Raw genomic sequence first — 21,798 nt, forward strand, 5'->3', positions numbered from 1 at the left:
TAGGCCTGTCCATACGAGCAATGAAATAGATATGGACTATGATCGAAGAGCAACTGGAAAACCAGGAAGGGAGGAAAAAAAACAAAAGAAATACAGAAAGTCTGCCACTAGCGCCATCCAAAAAAAGGAAGACGGATTCCCTTGAGGTGACCCACAAGGGGCCATAATTGCAGCAAGTCCCACCAGCTCAGAATCAACGTATGTGAATGAAATGAGCGCTCAGAGGCAGGGAGAATTAACTGAGGAATGCCAGGGCTCAGGGGAAGACCTTACTATTGCGCAAAACAGCCCAACACGAGAGAAGGGGCAAGCAGGCATCCACACAATAGTGTTTCACCCAGATTACAAATCTAAGGGCGCGCTAGACATTTTAAACAGGGGGAATATATTACGCCTACTGACATCCATAGACAGCCTAAAAAATATATCCACCAGCGACCTAGAGTCAGTAGAATTTACAGAACAGCTTGTGTACTCAGGGGTAGAAGTAACAAAAACAGTGTGGGCTACAGCAGAATTAGCTGAGAGACTGGTAAAAGAACAAGCAAAGTTTAACTCCTGGGGAATAAAGCTTCGACCATTCTTAACCCCTTCAGTGCCCGCCCCTTTCCCCGCCCTGTGCCGGCCGTTTCATTAGCGGGCGGGGTTTATGACGAGCTGGTCTCGTCATGGGCACAGCGCAACCGCGGCCCATGACGAGACCAGCTCGTCATGGGCATTGAAGAGGTTAAAACCAAGATACCCCGGATCCTCTGACTCTTGATAGACAGCAACGGAAAGAGAACAGACGGACCAACCTGAATCCTCTCTCTCTGTCAGTACTGCGAGGGGCTCAGAGCAATACCCCCGAGATCGTAGATCACAGAGAGCAGTGTAACAAGAGACCACTTGCCATGAAAAACCCTACCTTCCAAGACTAGAGTTGGCTCTCCAGGACCATAAATGTTAAAACCAAAAATCAATGACAAAGCAAAGCCAATGCCGGGAACACGCTCAACATCTTTAACCTGTGCTCCTGGAACATCAATTGCTTAGGTGACAAGCTCATGGACTCGGAATTAAACACCTATCTGCAAAGATTCTACATCATTACACTGCACGAAACATGGTCCGACTCTCCACCTGCATTGTTGGGCTATAACTTAAATTTTCTGCCTCATACACAGAGCTCATCGTTTGGCCACAAGAAGGGTGACCTTGCCACATACAGCTCCATAAAGAGCATTGCTGCAGAAGCGCCCTTGGCTTACAAGCCCCTCCGAACACAATGCAAGCCCTTCGATTTTCTACTCATGAGCGGGTAAAAAAGGAGGATATAGTCCTGATAAACCTCTATCTACACCCCCGGGAAGAAACCAAGGGAGCACCGCAGTTGAAGGAAGAACTTATACAATTATTAAAGGCCAAGAAAACAAACAGCTTGATCATTAGTGGGGACTTCAATCTAAATATGCTCAGCAATTTAGCCACAGATATTACTGATGAGGAGGACCCATTTGTATGGGAGCCAAGTTATCAAGACAATACCTCGGGAGGTAGAAGCTCGAAAACAGCAAGGAGACTCCTGGCAACATTAGAAGAGTTGGGCTTCTGCACAATCAATGGCAGATTCTCAGGGGAACGTCCACAAGCAGCTACGTTTCATAGTACTATGGCTAGCTCCACAAACGACTTTACATTCCTCTCACGCAGCTTGTATCAAAGGGCAAGAGATTTCCACAGCTAACACACTTGGCTCAGAAGGCGGATAAAGTGCAGAACGAACGACCCACAAAGTCTCCTATCCCAAGCTAAGCAGGCTTTAGGAGAAGCACAAATAGCAACATCAGACTTAATTGAGAGTTGGGAGCTGTTTACAAAATCATTACGACAAAAGACCGGATTAAAAAAAGGAAACGTCTGGCCTGAAGGAATGACCAAAGTCTCGAAAGATAAGAACCATCAAAATTTTAGAAACAATGCTAAGCTAAAAAAGTTAATGACCTTGATTAACCAAACTCTTCAAAGACTGAGGACAGACCCTGCCGCGTATCAAGAGTTGAGACAGTTAAAAGTAGTTCGCAGGAAGCTGATCTGGCGACTTAAAAAAGAAGCCGATGAGGCCTTTTGGTCAAAACGTTTACACAATGCCAAAGCAAATAATAGTGAGCAGTTTTGGCAAAAGATCAGCAATCAGACTAGCGAGCGGAGTCAGGGTATCGAATCCTATGCCACTGAAGAGGCTCAGACAATTTTCCTTGACGTACATTTTAATGAAGCTCTAGAATTAAGGAAAGGGACACATAATTCCACAAACGTTCTTGGGGCCTGGCCACCACAATTCAAAGAAGCTCTAGTACAAAACCAGGAATTCCCAATCACAGATACACAGATCTGTAAAAGAATCTCAAAGGTGAGACGTGAGAGCGCACCAGGTCCAAACGGTATCCCCCAATATTGTTTAAACAAGAGCCGGAAAACTGGGCTGTTGTTTTCAGACCAATGTTTGAAAAAATTCTGCAATTATCAACAATCCCATCATCCTGGAGGGGAGCAATTATCTCCCCAATATTAAAAAAAGGTGACAGGAACGATCCAAGAAATTATCGGCTTGTAGCCCTACTCGATAACGAGGCCAAATACTATGCGGGCCTCTTACTCCAGGAGCTAACATCGTGGGTGGCAGATATCACAGAAATTCCATATAATCAAACCGGCTTCTGTAAAAAATGGGGACGACCACTAACATACTAGCCCTATCTCTTTTGATTGATGCTGCACTCACAGCAAAAGCAACCTCTATATCTGTGCTATATTGATTATAGCTCTGCTTTTGACCACGTCAATTGAAATCTCCTGTGACAAAAATTAAATAGGTCGAACATCCCGCCGCTGCTGTTAAACCAATTAATTCTCTTGCATAGTGATACCTGGGTCCAGGTCAAACTAGGTGCAGGAGAATTTCTATCCAGGAAGATCCCTACAAGCACAGGGGTAAAACATGGATGCGTGCTTGCACCAACACTTTTTAACCTTTTCATGGCTGAGCTGTCAAGCTTGCTGAACGAAAGCAATTTGCACGCACCCAAGTTAGGGGGCACCCAGCTGTCCAATTTATTCTACATGGACGACCTAGTGCTCATCAGCCAGACCCCGATAGGCCTACAGCGGCTGCTGGATATCACATCCCGATACTCTATAACAAACAAGCTCAGTATCAACCAAGAAAAATACAAAGTTATGTGTATCAGCACTCGTAAAATGAGAATAACTAATAATTGGTTCTTGTATTCAAGGAATCTGGATTTGTAAGTGAAAAGATACCTGGGGGTCATTATAGATACCAAGGGCAACTTCAAGCCATAATGTGAGGCCATGAAAAAGAGATGATTAATGATCGCGGTATCTCTAAGAAACCTAAAAAGCAAGATCACTGGTCCAAGCCTCCTCCCCCTAATAAAGGTGATTCAGGCAAAATTGATTCCATCTATCACTTACCGCAGTGAAGCAATGAGAGGGAGGGATGCTGAAACTGTAGATGGTACGGTAGCAAAAGCACTGCGCATGATCTTTGGCTTGCCGGGGTACACATCCCCTGAGCAATTGAGGCTTAAATTTGGGCTACCAAGGGAAGAGCTGGCACACTAAGGAGTATATCTAAAAAGCTGGCATAAAATAACTTATAAGCAGGGGAGAAGCGAAAACACTCAATGCTCTCCTGTGAAAGGAATTGCAAGCTAAAGAAAACTGCCCTGCAAGGCTTTACCGGGAGGATGCAATCAAACGGTTGGGGCTGCGTCAACTATGGGATCTCCCAGGGCCTTTGGCGGGCTTTAAAAGAGCTGTAAATAACATCGTCAGGAAAGAATCACTCTTGCAGGATAAAGCCTCTCTGGCTGAGCGTGCACATGGATGGTTTACAATACAATCTTGCACCAAAGTCGGGCCTCAAAAATATGTTCAGACCAGCTTCTCAAAAAGGACAAAAGAGAAGTTTTTGAAATTTTGCCTAGGGCTGTTGCCCTCTGCAAGTCATTTGCCCCCTTGGTTGTGTCCCCCAACACCACCAATCTGCCGCCTCTGTGGCAACGGCGAAGAAAATATTGTACACCTTATCAACATCTGTAGGAAACTATTACAAGAACGCTGGACCCTTTTTAGACCGCTTTTTAATAAAAAACAGATAAAGTCATGCAGGCAAGCGGTCCTGGCATGCTTCTCTGGTGATGAAGTCCAACTGAGCTGCCGGTTGGTATAACAACTTGAAGTTTCAGAAGCTCACCATAATAAAGTGAAAGAATGAACAAAAAGTCAAATTGATGTGGTTGTAGAGTGGAATCTAGCACTATAATCCTCATTGAGAAGGCCTCTCCTCGCACAAGCGGAGAAGCAGGAGGGACAATGTCGGAATCCAGCGTAATCTTGGAAACTTGGTCCTCATTGAGCTTTACTGTTATAAACTTTAAACTTGAAGAGTTAACGGTATAGAGTTTAAGAACTAAACCATTACAGCTTAGATGCCTCTCTGAAACTCTTGTCCTTCAAGCATCTAATTCTACGTACATTTCAAGGGCATTTTTGTTTTCTACTCTATTGTTTGCTCTCTTTTAGCACACGTGGTAATCTTCTCTTGGGCTAGATGAAGTAAGCATACATTTATGCGGTGGATCATCTCTTGTGGCCCTGGTGCACTATGGGCTGCAATAATAATTGGATTGAATGGGAGTGCAAGCTAGCCCAATCTATGCAGAGGGCCAACCCCGCAAAGTTTTTATTGGCAGAAAAGAATTGAGCCACTTTTTAGTCCAATCTTATACTCTAGCCGCTTTTCAACAGCTTTAGCTTTATTATTTTAATAGCAGTTTTTACTTATGGTTTACAACAGCATTATCACAATTTGTTATGTCTGTCTTTAATCAGGAAACTGTTTATATTGATGATGGTTTGTAAAGGTTTTAATTAACTGTAGAATAATGTATTAACTTACCTTACCCCCTTCCCTTCCTGTTCAGGAAGAGCTATCAGAATGCAGATGAGCATGAAGACACACCTAACCACCCTGTGTTTATGGCTGTCCAGAAGTGTATTGGAAACAGGCTGCAGGCACACAGAGCATAAGGAACAGAGAAATTGCCACTCTCTATAAGTGACATTTCTAAAAATGTAATGTTAAATCCAACTTTACCAGTAAAGAAGATTTATCTTTACTATTCTAATGATATAAAACATGATGCAGCTACTCCTTTTAGGAATTATAGCTTAAAGATGTATGAAGAAATTTCCAGTGTTAACCTATGAGAGGAGTAGGCCTAACAGTAGTGTCAAATGAATTTAGATGTAGTCACCACCAAGACATGCAAGCTTAACAGCATATGTCCTACCTTTTACTTAGACAGCATCCTGCCCTATAGGTTACCCTAGGGCCTACCTTAGGGATGATTTATGTGTAATGAAAGGGGAGTTTAAGGCTTGACAGGTAGCTTTAAATGCCTAGTTGAAGTGACAGTAAACTGCACACACAGGTCCTGCAATGGCAAGCCTGAGACAGGTTTGAATGGCAACATGTGTGTGTGGCACAACCAGTGCTGCTGGCCCACTAGAAGCATTTAGGGTATAGGCAATGGGTATATGGTGTACCACCTTACAATGGACTTACAAGTAAACTAAATATGTCAATTGTATAAACACCAATGTTGGGGAGAAGCACATGCACGCTTGCACTTGTCACCAGTGGTAAAGTGCTCAGAGTCCTAAGGCCAACTTAAAGAAGCAGCAAAAAGAAGAGGTGAGCAGGAAAAGGTATGGACAAACCACCCAAAAGATGACAAGTCACACACTCACATACTTACACACAATGGAACATTAAAAGAAAGTAAAGGGTTGAGAAGAAGGATGCTGTGAAAATGTCATGTGAAATAGAATTTTCCAAATTGCCTCTATTGCTCTTAACCTTTTGGACATATATAAGAAAAATAGAGCTGGTAAAAATCATGGTACAGCCACAATTTCCTCAAACCTTTTTTGGGGGTAGCAAATACCTAAGAGCGCTGGTGAGAACCAGGGATTGATTGGCACATTATAAACGTATTAAGACGTTTTTACAAATCGTGCAGTAAAACATAGCATCTGATACAATATTTTCTTTCAGAAAGGAAAATCTTCTGAACTTTCCTGGATAACACTGGGCTCACAGGCAGCCAGCTCATCAAAATATTAACAAATGGAGATGAGTCGTTTACTTGTGTTTCAAACTTCACATCACAGGAAGTGTGGATCGAATGCACATCTAAAATATATCAGTCAAATGCAATGTATAGCAAGAAATGAGCACTCAAAGATGATTGTTGTTCAGAAACATCCTTTGACACAATGCTGTCACCATTAATAACTGGGGTTGACTGAGGTGTGAGCCCTGGTCAAGCAACAGCCACAATTTCATGCAGGGTGAACCACAACAGTTGCTAAATTAACCTGTGCTCAACCCCGGGTAGCTTGTTACAGAAAATAGTCAGGCTTAACTTAGGGGCAACATGTAAAGTATTTACCCAGCACACAAACAGCAATAAAGTGAAAACACAAGAAAAATCCCAAACAACTAAGAAAATAGAGAACATTTAAATAAATTATTTGACACCAAAACAACAAAAATCCAAACATTAAAGCCGGAGTTATGAATTTTTAAAAGTTTTTAGTAGAAACTAGCACATAAAAGATCAAAGCACCAACCAAGGACATCTAGTTGCGCAAGACCGGTTCAAAATCAGGAGTTAAGGCTGACCACGATGGAGTGCTGTTGAGATACAAGAAGTGGATTGAGTTCGGTCAGTGCTTAACTTCACACTTAGATGAAATATTTGAAGAAAAATGTCCGAGAAGGTAAAGTTCAGTAGGAAAAGTCTGCAGGATGTGTCTGAGGAGAGAGATTTGTCATCGGATGGCCTTGGGTTGAAGGCATGGTGAAAGTTTCTACGTTCAAACGTAGTTGCCAAAATGGAAGTTAAAAAAGTCCAGAGAAACAAAGCAGAGGGCTGTAGTTGAAGACAGTACCCCCCTTGGCGAAGGATCACTGAAACAGATTTGCTGCTGCAGAGAAGAACATAGTGGGAGAAGCCAATAAGTTATATTTTGACAAAGTGCTCAGTTTTGGAAATGGGCCATCTGGGCACATTTAGCACCACAACCAAGGGCCAGGACTGGTGGGACACCTCTTCGAGGTTCAGGATCCACTCAGGCTGGCTCTAGGTGCATGTTCAAGAAGGTGGGAGCCTTTCATAAACCTGTGGCTCTGTCAGGAGGCCAGCGAACTAGCCCTTGGAGACACTTCTGACAATCCTGTGTGCTGTTGAAGATGCAGAGCTCAACAGTAGGACTTTGAAAAACTCCGGCGGAATGAAGCAGAGGGATGTAGCCGAAGACAGTTCAACAAGGTTGGATACCCCTTTGGCAAAAGATCGCTGTAACAGATTTGCTGCTGCAGAGAAGAACATAGCAGGAGAAGACATGAAATCTATCCGACCGGTGATGCACCTCGGGTAGAATGCAAGCAGGTTGGTCCAGTTCTCCTCCTGGTGCCCAAAGCACGTTTTGGAATTTGCCCATCTGGGCACATTCAGCCTCATAACCAATGGCCCTGAACAGGTGGGAACCCACTTTGGGGTTCAGGACTCCATCAGGCTGGTTCCATGTGCGTGCTGAAGATTGTGCCACCTTTTATGTCCCTGTGACTCTGAAATTAGACCAGCAAACTAGCCCTTTGAGTCACTCTGGCAATCCTGGTTGCAGGGCTCAGCAGTAGGTCTGCCCTCCGAAGGTTCAAGGCAGGCTCCAGACAGGAAAGCAGTCCTCTGAGAGTCCTTCTACAGGTCTAGTAGTGTACTGAAGAGTGGGTATGAAGGTCCTGTTTTATACCCTGGTGACCTTCTTCTGGAAGGTAGGAGAAGCTCCTGGAAAGGTGCTTTGAAGTGCATGGAATTTTCTGACTCCTCTGCCCTGGCCCCAAGCTGGTTGCAGTGACAATACAGAGTTGTTAGGCCCTTGGTGAGAAGGCATAGCACAGGCAATTCAGTTGTAAGTGGGGCTGGGCTCATCTCAGCACCCATCCTGCCAGCACATGACCCTTTGAGGCACACCTAATCCCTGTTTTGCAGGAAGAATCCACAAAGTCTAACTGTCAGCTATGACCAGTCATGTGACCCAAGACAGCCTGCAGGCACAAAAGAGCTAAGGACAGGAAAATGCCAACTTTCTAAAAGTAGCATTTTCAGAATTGTAATGAAAAACCCGGCTTTACCATTAATGAGGGTTCAACATTAACATTTTATAGATACCAAACATGAGATATCTTCCTACTCCTAATTAGGAATTTCGTCTTATTAAGCATGATAAGAATCCTCAGTGTTATCCTAAGGAAGGGGTAGGCCTTTCAGTAGTGAAACACAAATTTAGGGGGTTTTCACTGTCAGGACATGTAAAACTTAAAATAACTTGCCCAATCTTTTAAATACAGTGCACCCTGCCCTCTCAGGTACCTAGGGCCTACATTAGGGGTGATTAATATATAATAAAAGTGAGTTTAAATGCCAAGTCAACATGGGCGTTTAAAACTGCATCCAGGCTGCAGTGGCAGGCCTGGGGCATATTCTACAGTGCTACTTAAGTAGGTGGCACAATTAGTGGTGCAGGCCCACTAATAGCATTTTATTTACATGCCCTGGGTATATGGTATACCACTCCACAAGGGACTTACTATTAAATTAAATATGCCAATTGGGTATAAGCAATTGTACCATGTTTTAGAGGTGAGAGCACAAGCACATTACCACTGGTTAGAAGTGGTGAAGTGCTCAGAGACCTAAGGTCAACAAAAACGAATTCAGAAAAGAAATTGGAGGGTAAAGGCAAATTGTTTGGTGGTGACCCTGCAGAGAGGGCCAATTACAACAACAGCTATTCCTCTTCTGCTAAACAAATTCATAGACAATCCTTTGCTGACACACAATGCATCAGCCTCTTTCTCCAATAAGGAAACTACCACTGACGAGAAGCTTGTTCAGAGGGTTAGGCACACACTGGATGCCACACTCAGGAAGTTGTCTATCTCTCACCTTTCAGCTTCCAACTAAGGAAGATATTGTCCACTTGGCACACCATACCAGGTTGGGAACTGGTTGATTATGGTGTAACTATGCCTGGCTGTTTTATCTCAATTGGGTTTCCCATGGTTTCACCAGGACTGGAAAATGAGGCTAGAAAGATATTGGGCAACGACAATGGTTAAGTTCTTGAACTGCATATATAGAGCTGCTACTATTTAGACTTGCAATAGGCCCATGACAGAAAGATAATCATAGTTAAAAATGGAGGTCTCTAGTTGGAAATAGTTTGCACCTTTGTCCAAGTAGGGACCCTTCTTCCTAGTCAGTATAAGGAGGATACACTACTGAAATAACCCCTGCTCACCGCTTTGGTAGCTTGGCATGAACAGTCATGCTTATCTCAGAGGCAGTGTGTTAAGCATTAGTACATAACCACCAGTAACATAGTGAAAACACTACAAAAAGACACCACACCAGTTTAGAAAAATAACCAATACTTTATATATTCAAAACAAGACCAAAACGATAGAAATCCAACTACAGTACTTAAAAATATGCACTTTGCAAAAAAACTCTAAAAATGCAGTTCCTTGAAGTCGGTAGCTCCGTCCGGTGCTACAGTGGTGCTGAAAACAACAGAATCCAATAGTTCTCTCCGACCGCATCAGTCGTGGTGTTGGAAGACTCATAGACAGTTTCTTTTTGTTGCTATCGATCATGGTGCAAGCCGGTTGTGGCAACTTCATGGTTGCGATGTGAAGCATAGTGGAACGGCGTGCGGTGCTCTCAAGGGGCGGTGCAGACAGCAGCTAGGTGACGGTCATCGAGCGGAGTTGGTGAGACCAGGACTGCGGTGTAGAGTGAAGGCCATGCTCATGCCGGTGCTGACAGATCACAGTGCAAGGGACAGAGCTGGTTGTTGGGAGCTGGCGTTCCTCGGTCCGGTCTGCATTGTGAGACTAACGTGCGGTGCCCCCAAGCCACGGTGCGGTCATGAGTGTTGAAGACAGCATGCAGCGCGGTGAGACCAGGTTGGTGAAGTGAAGTGAGGTGGTGTGGAGTGCGGCGGTCACAGGACATGGTGCAAGCAGCAGCATGGGGATGACGGTTGTGGTCCGTGAGATAGGGTTGCAGTACAAGATGCAACGGTGCCCTCTTGGGTGCCTTCAGGACATGGAGCCAGCGACAGAGTTGGTTGCTTTCCCCACTCTGTGGCAACTGAAACCACAGTTCCAGAAGTGGTACCCAGAGGCTGGAGAAGAATTTGCATTCCCTGAGACTTCAAAACAGGAGACAAGCTCTACTTCAAGCCCTTTGAGATACTCAGCAACAAGTTGAGAAAGTTCAGTCCAGTCCTTTCACTGCCCAAGGCAGAAGCAGCAACTGCAGGCCAACCCAGCAAAGCAATAACACAGCAAAGGGGCTGTACTCCTCCTGGCAGTTCTTCCAGCTCTTAATCTTGGCAGGTTCCTTGATTCCAGTGAGTTCTCTGAAGTCTTTTATCTCCCTGAGACTTCCAACAGGAGGTAAGCTCTACTTCATCTCTTGGAGAAAACTCTAACAACAGGATGAAGAAAGTACGATTCACTCCTTTCCCTGCCCAAGACAGAAGCAGCAGGCCAACACGGCAGAGCACGCAGCAAAGTGGCAGTTACTCCTGACAGCTTTTCCAGCTCTTCTTCCTGGCAGATTACTTAGTTCAGCAGCAATCTAAGGTTCTGGGGTCTTGGCCCCAATATTTATAGTGCTGCATTTTTCTTTGTTCTCTTGTGGCAGAAAGGCTCCATGCTCAGACCAAACCAGTTCTGTCCTCTCAGGTCAAGCTTCCCAGAAGGAGGTAGAGACAGCAGTGTGTAAGGCAGAACAGTCCCATTCAGGTGCAAGGAAATCTCCTCCTCCTACTCTAAATGCAGCACAGGTCTATCCATACCAGCCCTGACTCATTCAGGAAAGGAAGCACACACAACACCCCCGCCCCAGTGGCTGTCAGAGAGTGTTGCAGGGATTCAGCACATACACAGAACTATGCGCAGGAACGCAAGGTCCAGCTGGTTGCGCTGCAACCCCAGGTGCTCCCACCTGGAAATTGCGGGAAACACATTGTACTAGAACCTTATGCACCTCGATTAAGGAGGTGTGCAAGACACTCAGTTCATCTGCTGGGACTGCTAGATAACGTGGATGTGGTGTGTACCCGGCCAAAACTGGCCAAGTGGCCCCTGGAATTGATAAAGGGCCTAACTGGACCGGAGTCACTGTGTGGGGTAGGGCGCCATTAAACCAAATACGGTGTTGCCATGCCAAAATTGGAACTTCAAGAGTTCTATAAAGCCGATATACGTTAGGTGTTGCAGTGTGAGTGTATACATGGAACAAGTTATCATCTCCGTTCACTGCTGGAAAGGCTACCCAACAGTAAAATACCTCAAAGTGGTAAGCTGGATCAGCACCAACTACAAAAATAAGAGCGATACCCGCCTCATGTGGTCAAATGACGACGGAGTGGTGCGCGGCTATGAGCTGCAATATCGACATCAGCCATAAGGACTAAGAAAGGACAACAACTTAATGCATGGCAGCGCAAAAGGGTAGCAATTCAAAAGAATATCAAAACCTTTTAACAATATCAAGCTTGAAAAACCTATAAAAATGTCACTATGGGTAGGTTATTCCGTCACAGCTGTTTTCCAGAAAACAGAAGCAAGGGTATTGTGGACAAGCACAAGTACTACTAAAGTGCCTCATAAATGAGTACCAGACCAAACGCTAGGTGCACCATGTTGCAGGGATTCTGCACATACACAGAACTATGCGCAGGAAACCAGGACCTCTGTGAATTGTGGTACCAAAAAACCCACCTCGGTACCTAGAACCCCAATCTGACTAGCAATAGTGTCTCATTCGTTCTCCGTACTACAGCGAAGCTACCAATGATTAGACAACCTAGAACATGCGACTTCGTTCCTCTCAGGAGTAGTGGGAAACAAGAACACTCTTTCGCTTAAACACTCATACTTGTCCACAACGTGAGTAAACAGAGACACGGTATAGTTTAAATTGTTTATTTTAACTAACGTGCTCTATAATGCAGTACACGAGCCAATACTAGCAGCAAAATCCATAAGAACAATATAATCAGCATTGTTACAATTCCATAAAGCACAAAAGGGGAAATCATATTATAATGACAGTGGAAACAGGACTACAGCGCCGTACCACCCTCCCCGTGCCAACAGCTAGTTTATTATAATTATAGAAGACCTCTAAGCTTTGTCAGGGGGACCCCATACCTCTAAGGTTAGATGCAATGAATTACATCTCAGGATAAACACAGCTCTTCTTCATTTGAAAGGTTTTCTCCAAGTGCCCTCTCATGCATGTTGCGTGATGCTCAATAAATCTCCGTTGTAGGAAATCCTGTGCCGCTGCACAGATATCCCATTCTGCCAAAACCCCAAGCGCAGCCGCGCAGCCCATAACCCCAACACCGGAACATTCTTGCTCATGGGCCACTAAGGGACTCATTAGCAGGTCGAAATCCAGTGCAGGAGATACCGTATTGGAGAGGCAACGATCCAATGCCCATTCAAATGAACATTCCAAGCAGGTGAAGACTGATTGCACGCAAGTGTAGTAATCGAAACAAAAGGATTATCCATAAGCCACGCTGAGTGTGGCCAGGGGCAGGGTACCGCAGCATTCAAGCATACGGCTGCGAAGCATCATCTGCCATGCTGGGATGTGAAGGGCCACAGGAGGAACAGCCATTTGGCAGCAGGCAAATCAATAGTAGAACTCCAGCAGCTAAGGCAAGTAATAGTGGCAAGCCGCCAAAGACACTGGAAAAAATATAATGAATTAATACCGGTAGCACACCAAATATAGTTTGGAAAGAAGTCACAAGGCCACAGCCCACAAGTTTAAAAAAATGGGCCAAGCCTGTAGTATTAGAGGCATTGAAAATGGTATGAATCAAGGGACCGAAATGCAGTGGGAGGTCAGTATTAAGAAGGGCTTGCACCTCTATTCGAGTGTTTGCCACTTGAAGGACGAATGTCTCAAGAGCAGATATGAGCGCAACTTCCTTTTGGGAAAATTCTGCTCAATTTATTGAACTCAGCCTTCAAGGTCGGAATGGAAGGCCAAATTGAGTTATTGAGCCTCCAATGTGGGGGTGGAAAATGTAAATTTTTATAGCAAATCACACGTTGTGAGACCGTCACAATGTAAGGGATGCCGGTAAGCATGACACCACAGTCCTCATTATTTAAAAGCAGATAACTACCGTATGCAAGCAGAGTAAAAGTAGGTGTGATAGCTGGCACTGGATTACCCTTCAAACCACACGCCAGATTTGGGGCCGTAAGGTTACAAGTGCCATGCAACTCCATATTTTTGCAAACAAGAGAGTGATCTAGCGATGAATCACATGATTCCCCAGTAAGGTACTCCTTGTCATCCCGTAGGCATCTGTATGTGAATGGTAACGACCACACCTCGTGAAGGAATTCACTACCTAATGGTTTGAAGCGGCCTAGGGGATAATGTTTCATACATGAACTAAATTTAAACAATGAAAATGGCAGTGTTATTACTCCATGGATGAACCATACCGCTGAGTCAGTTTCGGCCACAGAGAATGGTAAAGAGTCGAACTTTTCAATATGTAAAAGAGTGTATTGAGAATTCTCATAGAAGCCCATGTTCTGGTGTCAACATGGGCTTCTATTGGAATTCTCTGCGGCATATTATCAAGCCCATTATTGCCCCTTTAGCTGCAGTTTTCTGCCGCTAAAGCGGCGATAATTTTAACGCCGTGCTTGATAATATGCTCCATCATTTGTAAACAACGATTGCAAATCTTCAATGGCAAAATCGATATGATTGCTCCAGTTCTGATAAGTAGCGAGGGCTGGAATTGTAGGGGAATTAATTTGCTTTGAGGTAGCCAATCCTAAACAAGTTCTCTGATAGACTGAAATTATTTAAAAATAGAATCTGAGTTGGTATGAGGCACGCGCGATGTAACGCTTCTGTGCCTTGCACCTGCCAGGATCTAGAACCCCAGACAGATTTAAAATCTACTGTTTCTTTCCACAGTTCATAGCCACCCACCGATAATTTACCAATAAAGGATTTGGAATACACCAATTTAGTGTGGGTTAGCATGACTTTCGAATTGGATGAAGTATTTAATCTAAAATAGAATGACCCTGGTCTGGATTTATTAAAATCAGTAAAATAAGTACATTTCTTCAAAAGTGTTTTTGAGCTGCCTTCCAAGGGAGCCGGGCAAAGTTCCCACTGTGTGTAATTAAAAACATGTCTAAAAGAATTAGCTTTATGCAGATAATGATGGCCATAATGCTGATAACAAAACAAATCAGCATAATTTGCAGTGTTCAAATATAAATCTTCAGCACCAAATGCAGCATAATACTTCAAATCTGAAAACAAAAATTGTACGGCCTGTACATCCCAATCATCAGAGAGTATGTTGTGTTTCACTACATCTCCCATAGAAACACGAAGTACATTTGGAACATTAATCACCTCGGTAGGGCCATGAATTTGGAACTGCATTTCATCTCAAACTATTCCATTTTCAACCGGCCAGGCGGAGATGTTGACAAAAGTCCGGTCACTTTTCATGATGTGAGAAGAAGAGTGCGGAGCCAAAGTTCCATCAACCAATTTTACAGCAGAGCGCTTAGATAGGTAGGGACCATTGATCAGAAGGAAAAATTAATGTCACAAATCCAATTGACATGAACAAAAAAATGGCGATGAGCACCAACCAGATGTATGTCCAAGGCAGAACCAAATTAGTCTGTTTAAACCAGGTGACAAAAATAGCGAATTTGGTAGGGGCTATTGTTGATGTGGAGTTTGAGTCAAAAGAAAAACATGACTGGTTAAGGGTATCCAAATGTAAACCAGGCAATAACTCTGTAGTTGGATACGCATATTCAGTTTCTTCATTTGGACTGGAAGCCGGGGGGTTTAGCAAGGGATCAGTAACAGAGTCCATCTCTATGGCAGTGTCACGCTGGATGTTGTGCGAGGCGGCCACAACTAGAATCCTGGACATTGCTGGACAGAAAGCAGCTGGTGTCATACTAATTAGGATCAGCCAGATGTTGTAGCTTGACATTATCCACTGAGATGTATCTGTTGTCTTTGCGACCAGGAAGTAGTGGTAAAATGACTGTACGAGTACCCTTCAAGCAAAGCACTGGGACAGGTGCACAATAAGAGGGGCCAAACTCTTTTTTCTTCTCCACCTTCTCTCGGACCAGGTCTCCGACATTAGGTAGCCAGCCAACTACCGGAATCTGCAGTGCAGCATCAGTGACGGAGGGTATGTGTTCCTTTGCAAGACTGTCACGAGTCTTTTGTAGTTTCTGTAATACAGCAGAATCATTATCTACGTCAAAGGATGAGGCAGTCGCCGCCATGTCTAGACCATCAAGGTCTGGCACAAACATTTTCATGCCAAACAGCATTTCGTATGGGGTCTGCCCACCCAGAGATCTTCTAGGGAGATTATTTAGTGCACGTTGCACGCTATACAAATGGGCAAACCAGTTTCTGCCAGTACCTAAAACTCTATCTGTCAAGGATTGCTTTAAGTCACGGTTCATTTGCTCCACAACTGAGTTGCCCTCAGGCCTGTATGGAGAGGAAAATTTGACCTGCACCCCCAAAGACCTCATGGCATCCTTGTACGCCTTAGAGGCGAACGCAGGACCCTGGTCTGAATGAAAGGTGCCACATGCAAAAATTCCCACAAAGACACGCAAATCCCTCATGACAGTTAGTGCGTCAGCACTGCGTTGTGGCCAGACCCAAAGAAAACGTGTGCACGAATCAACTGCAACTAAGATGAATTTGTAAGCAGTATCTGATAAAAATAGACCGCAGTGATCTAAATAAACACATCTGAAAGGTTTATTAGAAATGCACAGCTGTGTTTGTGGTGGGCGTGTTACAGTTGAAGGTTTAATCTACTGATAAATGTCACAAGAAAGCACATAATTACGGGTTTGTTTATATAAACCACGCCACCAGTAATGCTGCAGTAGATTGAAACAGTCGCAGAAATGCCAGCATGGGCTGAAGCCATGCCTTTGTGTGCGGCTGTTATCAGAGAAAGTCTGCGGTCCGCGTTGGGACTCAACCTGTCACCAGCATCATAAATTCTCACATAAGGAACTTTATCAGGACTTAAATGATAAGAGTATTTTGAAGAGAAACCCTGTGGGTAATTATCTCCCTTCTCAGTAGCAGCTATCGCTGCCAAAATGTCATTAACAATCTTACTCACGTATCTTGTAACTGCTGCATCTGAACACATGGCTACTGCTGCTTTAGCTGCTTCATCAGCCAAACTATTGCCGGCCGTGTGTACTCCTACGCGCTAGTGGCCAAGAGTGTGAATCACATGTGTGAGAGGCAGATGTTCTTTAAGATCTGCAACTCAAACCCAAAGCATTTTATGCTTAATTGCGCTCCCTTTAGAATCACAATAGTCATTCTGAGACCAAAAGAATAAGTTGTCATTAAAAACTGAACTCAGTAGTAAGAGTCACTTACAATCAAAGTAGTCACATTAGGATCAGCAAACTCCAGTGTAAGAACCAGAGCGTGCAGTACTGCTAACTGGGCGGTACAGTCACCGAGTGCCTGCGTGTGCACAAAATTGGACTTGAACTCACCGTTCACTATGGTACCTGCCACAATAGAGCATGCTACTGAATACGAATGCTTTGACCCAGTTGCCAGTTGCGCTGAACAGTCGGTGTAAATGATACAATGGTACGCCTCAAGTGGGTGCATGGGCAGAGGAGGAGGATGAACAAATTCATACTCTAAAAACTACTGAGTCTGCAGCGAGGAGTCAAAGATAAACGTGACATCAGGAGAGGTCAAGGAAGTAGCCCATTATATCCAACGCGGAAGCAAAGCCTTTGAGTTTGGTACACTTGCTTTTGTCACTGCATCAAGAGCAAGATATGGTGTCACAACCAACATGCGTTTCCCCTGCGCCAGTGCGTGTTCCTTCAGGACCGCCATCTGGACCGCTGTCAAGACTTTTTCAACAGTTGAAAAACGCAGTTCAGCCGAAGTGTACAAATGTGATTTGTAAGCAATAGGTACTGCGTCACCTTCATTAACTGTCAAGTAAGTAAAACCCTCTGCACCTGGCACAATTCGTATCACCGGGTTTGTGTCAACAAGTATTGAGATTCAAGAAGATCAGACTGCAAAGATTGCAGGATAGTTGAATGTTCCGGAAGCCAGCAGGGTTTTGAAAAGTTAGGTTGTATCAAAGCATACAGCGGCTTGATACATTGGGCATACTCATAAATGTAAGTTTGACCGAAGTTCAAAAATCCCAGCAAAGATTGCAATATTTTCAGGGTTGTAGGAGATCGCAAACGTGCACATTTCTCCAAGAAGTGAGGCGCTAAGCCTCAACCTTCATTATTGAGCTCATACCCCAGGAACAACACTGTGTACTCTGCAATATGTGATTTTGAGCAGTTAAATTTATAGCCGTAGTCTGCAAACAAAACTATGATGCTGTCCACACGGCAAAATGCAGCCATAATTCATCGTCTGTGAGATAAATATCATCAACGTACGAGTACGCATCTGGGTCTATGTTGTCTAACAAAGAGTTAACACTGGCGGGGAAAACGCCCGGGCTGTTTTCATAGCCCTTGGCCAATTGTCTAAATTGTTTTTGTTTTCCGCCAGAGGAAAATGATGTCCATTGACTGCTTATAGGGGACAGATTGTGACTGAAAGCCGTTGGAAATGTCTAGCATAGTTTTATATTTTTTACGTACAAGACTGTCTACTAGAGCAGAACTATGGATATTCTGAACCGCAGAGGTGCAACGATGAGAGTTTAAATGTTGGTAATCCACATCTGGTTTGGTTTGGTAACTGTAAAAAGAGGGTTATTCATCGGTGACACACATGTTTCAATCACTCCTTGATACTCTAATTGATCTAGAATATCAGAAACAGGATCTTTTGCCTCCCATGGGAGGGGATATTGGGAATTGTGGCTGTGGCTTTGACCGCAATGGGATCTCATGCGGGGGAGAGTCTTTATCCCAGCCCACCTGAGTACGGTACAGAGCCAGTGCAAGCACCAAAGCCCACTCTTCTGCAAAAGCCACCGCTTGCTCTTTGGAGACGTCGTGTGAAAAACTAGGGAGGATTACCTCCTCCCCTCGCGGAGCGGCCAGAACAAAAGGAGGGGCCCAGTCTGCCTCTGAAAACAAAATGTCATATGAAGAAGTCAGATTTTCCCCCAAAAATCCCTTTAACTACAGGTTGTATATCACCTTCAATCAGAAGTACAAATTCATATAATCTGTCAACGGGAGCCACTCGGGTGTCAGCCGTTTCATCTGTGATGAAGGTCTCAGTTGCAGTCACCTCCAGAAATGGACGCAGTGCTTGCCGCACTATTGTTATCTCCGCTACGCTGTTACTGCCCATGTTAGGTTCCAGGGCTGGGTTCTCACCGTCTGTGGCATATCTCGCTGTTAAAGCAGCAACTTTCTTTTTCTGAAACAGTGGGCGCTGATGAGGAAAATCGTCTTGCTTCCCTTTTCCGTCAGTCTGACAAGGTTGCTTGCATCCTTGCAGGGCACCTCGGCCTCTGCCGCGCTCCTGGCGTTCCCCACCACCGGCGGCCTGTGAGCCTGATGTTTCCTGTGAATAACGAGGAGAAGGCTGATCAGGAACCTGAAACCTGTCAGGAGACGTAATTCTCGTGCGGTCGCGCAAATCATAAGTGCGCTCAGAAGACTCGGGTACTGGTGACACTGCACGTGACCCTTGTTTCTGTTGTTGCTTCCCCTGCTTTTTATTTTTCCAATTCTTCTTAAGAAAAATAGGACGGTCGTCTTTAGTAGAATGCACCGTCTGAGTTTGCTGTTGTGCTGGTATTCTAGCAAAAGGATTAACACCCAAACTATTGTGTCCAATGGTCTTATAAGCATCTGCAAAAATTTTAGGTAATTTGCGGGGTTTCTCTTCCTCTGGGACAAGACGCAAAGCATTAGACACTTGAAAGTTAACTGCATCTTCCTTGACGTTCGCAAGGATGAGATCAGCAACTACGTTGAACACTCCTACTAGCCTCATTCCTAACTCAACTGCATCCTCCGGGCAGTGCTCATCCTGAACACGCTTAATCAAGGAGGGCAGCACCATCATAGAGGGTATGTCAAAACACTTTGCATATACCGCCACAAACACTTTACCCCAGTTTTCACAATCGGTTACTTCTGGTATTAAGTCTTTCTGCAAACTAATTGTCAAGATTCTGTGTTTTTCCACAGGAGTGGTTTTCGGAAATTCCGCTTCCAGCTGGTCAAATTTCTCAGCAAGCCAGTAAGGTAAATCATCCTTATTCTGTGGACACTTTCTCATAACCGAATCAACCATGACGGGACAAATAGTCAGTCCGCAAGGTCCAGCTGCTTGCGCCGCAAACCCAGGTGCTCCCACCTGGAGATTGCGGGGAACGTATTGTACTAGAGCTCTATGCACCTCGATTAAGGAGGTGTGCAAGACACGCAGTTCGTATACTGGGACTGCTAGATAACGTGGATGTGGTGTGTACCTGGCCAAGGGCCCCTGGAATCGATAAAGGGCCTAAACGGACCAGAGTCACTGTGTGGGGTAGGGCACCAATAAACCAAATACGGTTTTGCCATGCCGAAATTGGAACTTCAAGAGTTCTATAAAGCCAATATACGTTAGGTGTTGCAGTGTGAGTGTATACATGGAACAAGTTATCATCTCCGTTCACTGCCGGAAAGGTTACCCAAAAGTAAAACACCTCAAAGTGGTAAGCTGGATCAGCAACAACCACAAAAATAAGAGCGATACCCGCATCAGGCACTCCATATGTGGTCAACTCAGCCATAAGGATTAAGAAAGGACAACAACTTAATACATGGCAGCGCAAAAGGGTAGCAATTCAAAAGAATATTAAAACCTTTTAACAATATCAAGCTTGAAAAACCTATAAAAATGTCACTATAGGTAGGTTATGCCATCACAGTTGTTTTCCGGAAAACAGAAGCGAGGGTATTGTGGACTAGCACAATTACTACTAAAGTGCCTCATAAATAAGTACCAGACCAAACGTTAGGTGCACCATGTTGCAGGGATTCTGCACATACACAGAACAATGTGCAGGAAACCAGGACCTCGGTGTATTGTGGTATACCAAAAAACCCACCTCAGTACCTAGAACCCCAATCCGACTAGCAATAGTGTCTCATTCGTTCTCCGTACTACAGCGGAGCTACCAATGATTAGACAACCTAGAACATGCGACTTCGATCCTCTCAGGAGTAGTGGGAAACAAGAACACTCTTTCGCTCAAACACTCATACTTGTCCACAACGTGAGTAAACAGAGACACGGTATAGTTTAAAATGTTTATTTTAACTAACGTGCTCTATAATGCAGTGCACGAGCCAATACTAGCAGCAAAATGCATAAGAACAATATAATCAGCATTGTTACAATTCCATAAAGCACAAAAGGGGAAATGATATTATAATGACAGTGGAAACCGGACTACAGCGCCTTACCACCCTCCCCGTGATAAGAGCTAGTTTATTATAATTATAGAAGACCTCTAGGCTTTGTCAGGGGGACCTCATACCTCCAAGGTTAGATGCAAGACTTACATCTCAGGATAAACACAGCTCTTCTTTGTTGGAAAGGTTTTCTCCAAGTGCCCTCTCATGCATGTAATGCCATATTAAAAACACTCGAGTTTCAGTAGTGCGGCTGTGTTTCATGTTATGTCTATGGGCATGGTACTGACCAAAGTGAATCAACAGCATACATTGTCTTTCAAACACGGTGTACAGATAGATGTGTGAAAGGCAGACAGTTCTCATGTGAAAACGCGCAAGCAGAGTATTTACGAGAACAGAGCCATGTAGTGTTGTGTGAAAAAAAAGGCAGAATGGCGGCCAAGCATATACTAACTTATGCTAACTTAGCAATGTCCACAGTTAATCCCATGTCCTCACTACAAGAAAATGCACAGCCCCAGCCCCTGTCACTCCAAAGCCAGACAATCAATCCACAAACCAGCAGAGGCATACAGGATGGCTAAGCAAGAAAATACCCACTTTGCAAAAGTGGTATTTTCAAACACATGAAATAAAAATCATCTTTACTAAAAGATGCATTTTTATATTCTGAGTTCAGGCGTACTAAACTCAATCTTTCTATTTTGTCCCAATGGGAAGTTATATTTATAAGATGTTTTAAATAAACTCCTTTCACTATCAGGACATGTCACACACCTCAGTACGTGTCCTACCTTTCGCATACAATGCACCCTGCCCACGGGGCTACCTTGGGCCTACCTTACGGATGTCTTACATGTAAGAAAAGGGAAGGTTAGGTCCTGGCAAGTGGATGCACATGCCAGGTCGACATGGCAATTAAAGCTGTGTGCAGACACTGCAGGGGCAGGTCTGAGAACCCTTGAAAGGCGACACGTGTGGGTGGTACAATGAGTGCTTCAGGCCCGCTAGCAGCATTTGATGTACAGGCCCTGGCACACTCAGTGCACTTTACTAGGGACGTAAAGGTGAATAGGTGAATCAAATAGGCCCATCACGGAAACACCACTACATAAAAATGTGCATGGAGAGCATATGCA

The sequence above is a fragment of the Triturus cristatus genome, chromosome 7 (genome assembly GCF_964204655.1).
Source record: "Triturus cristatus chromosome 7, aTriCri1.1, whole genome shotgun sequence".
NCBI lineage: Eukaryota > Metazoa > Chordata > Amphibia > Caudata > Salamandridae > Triturus > Triturus cristatus.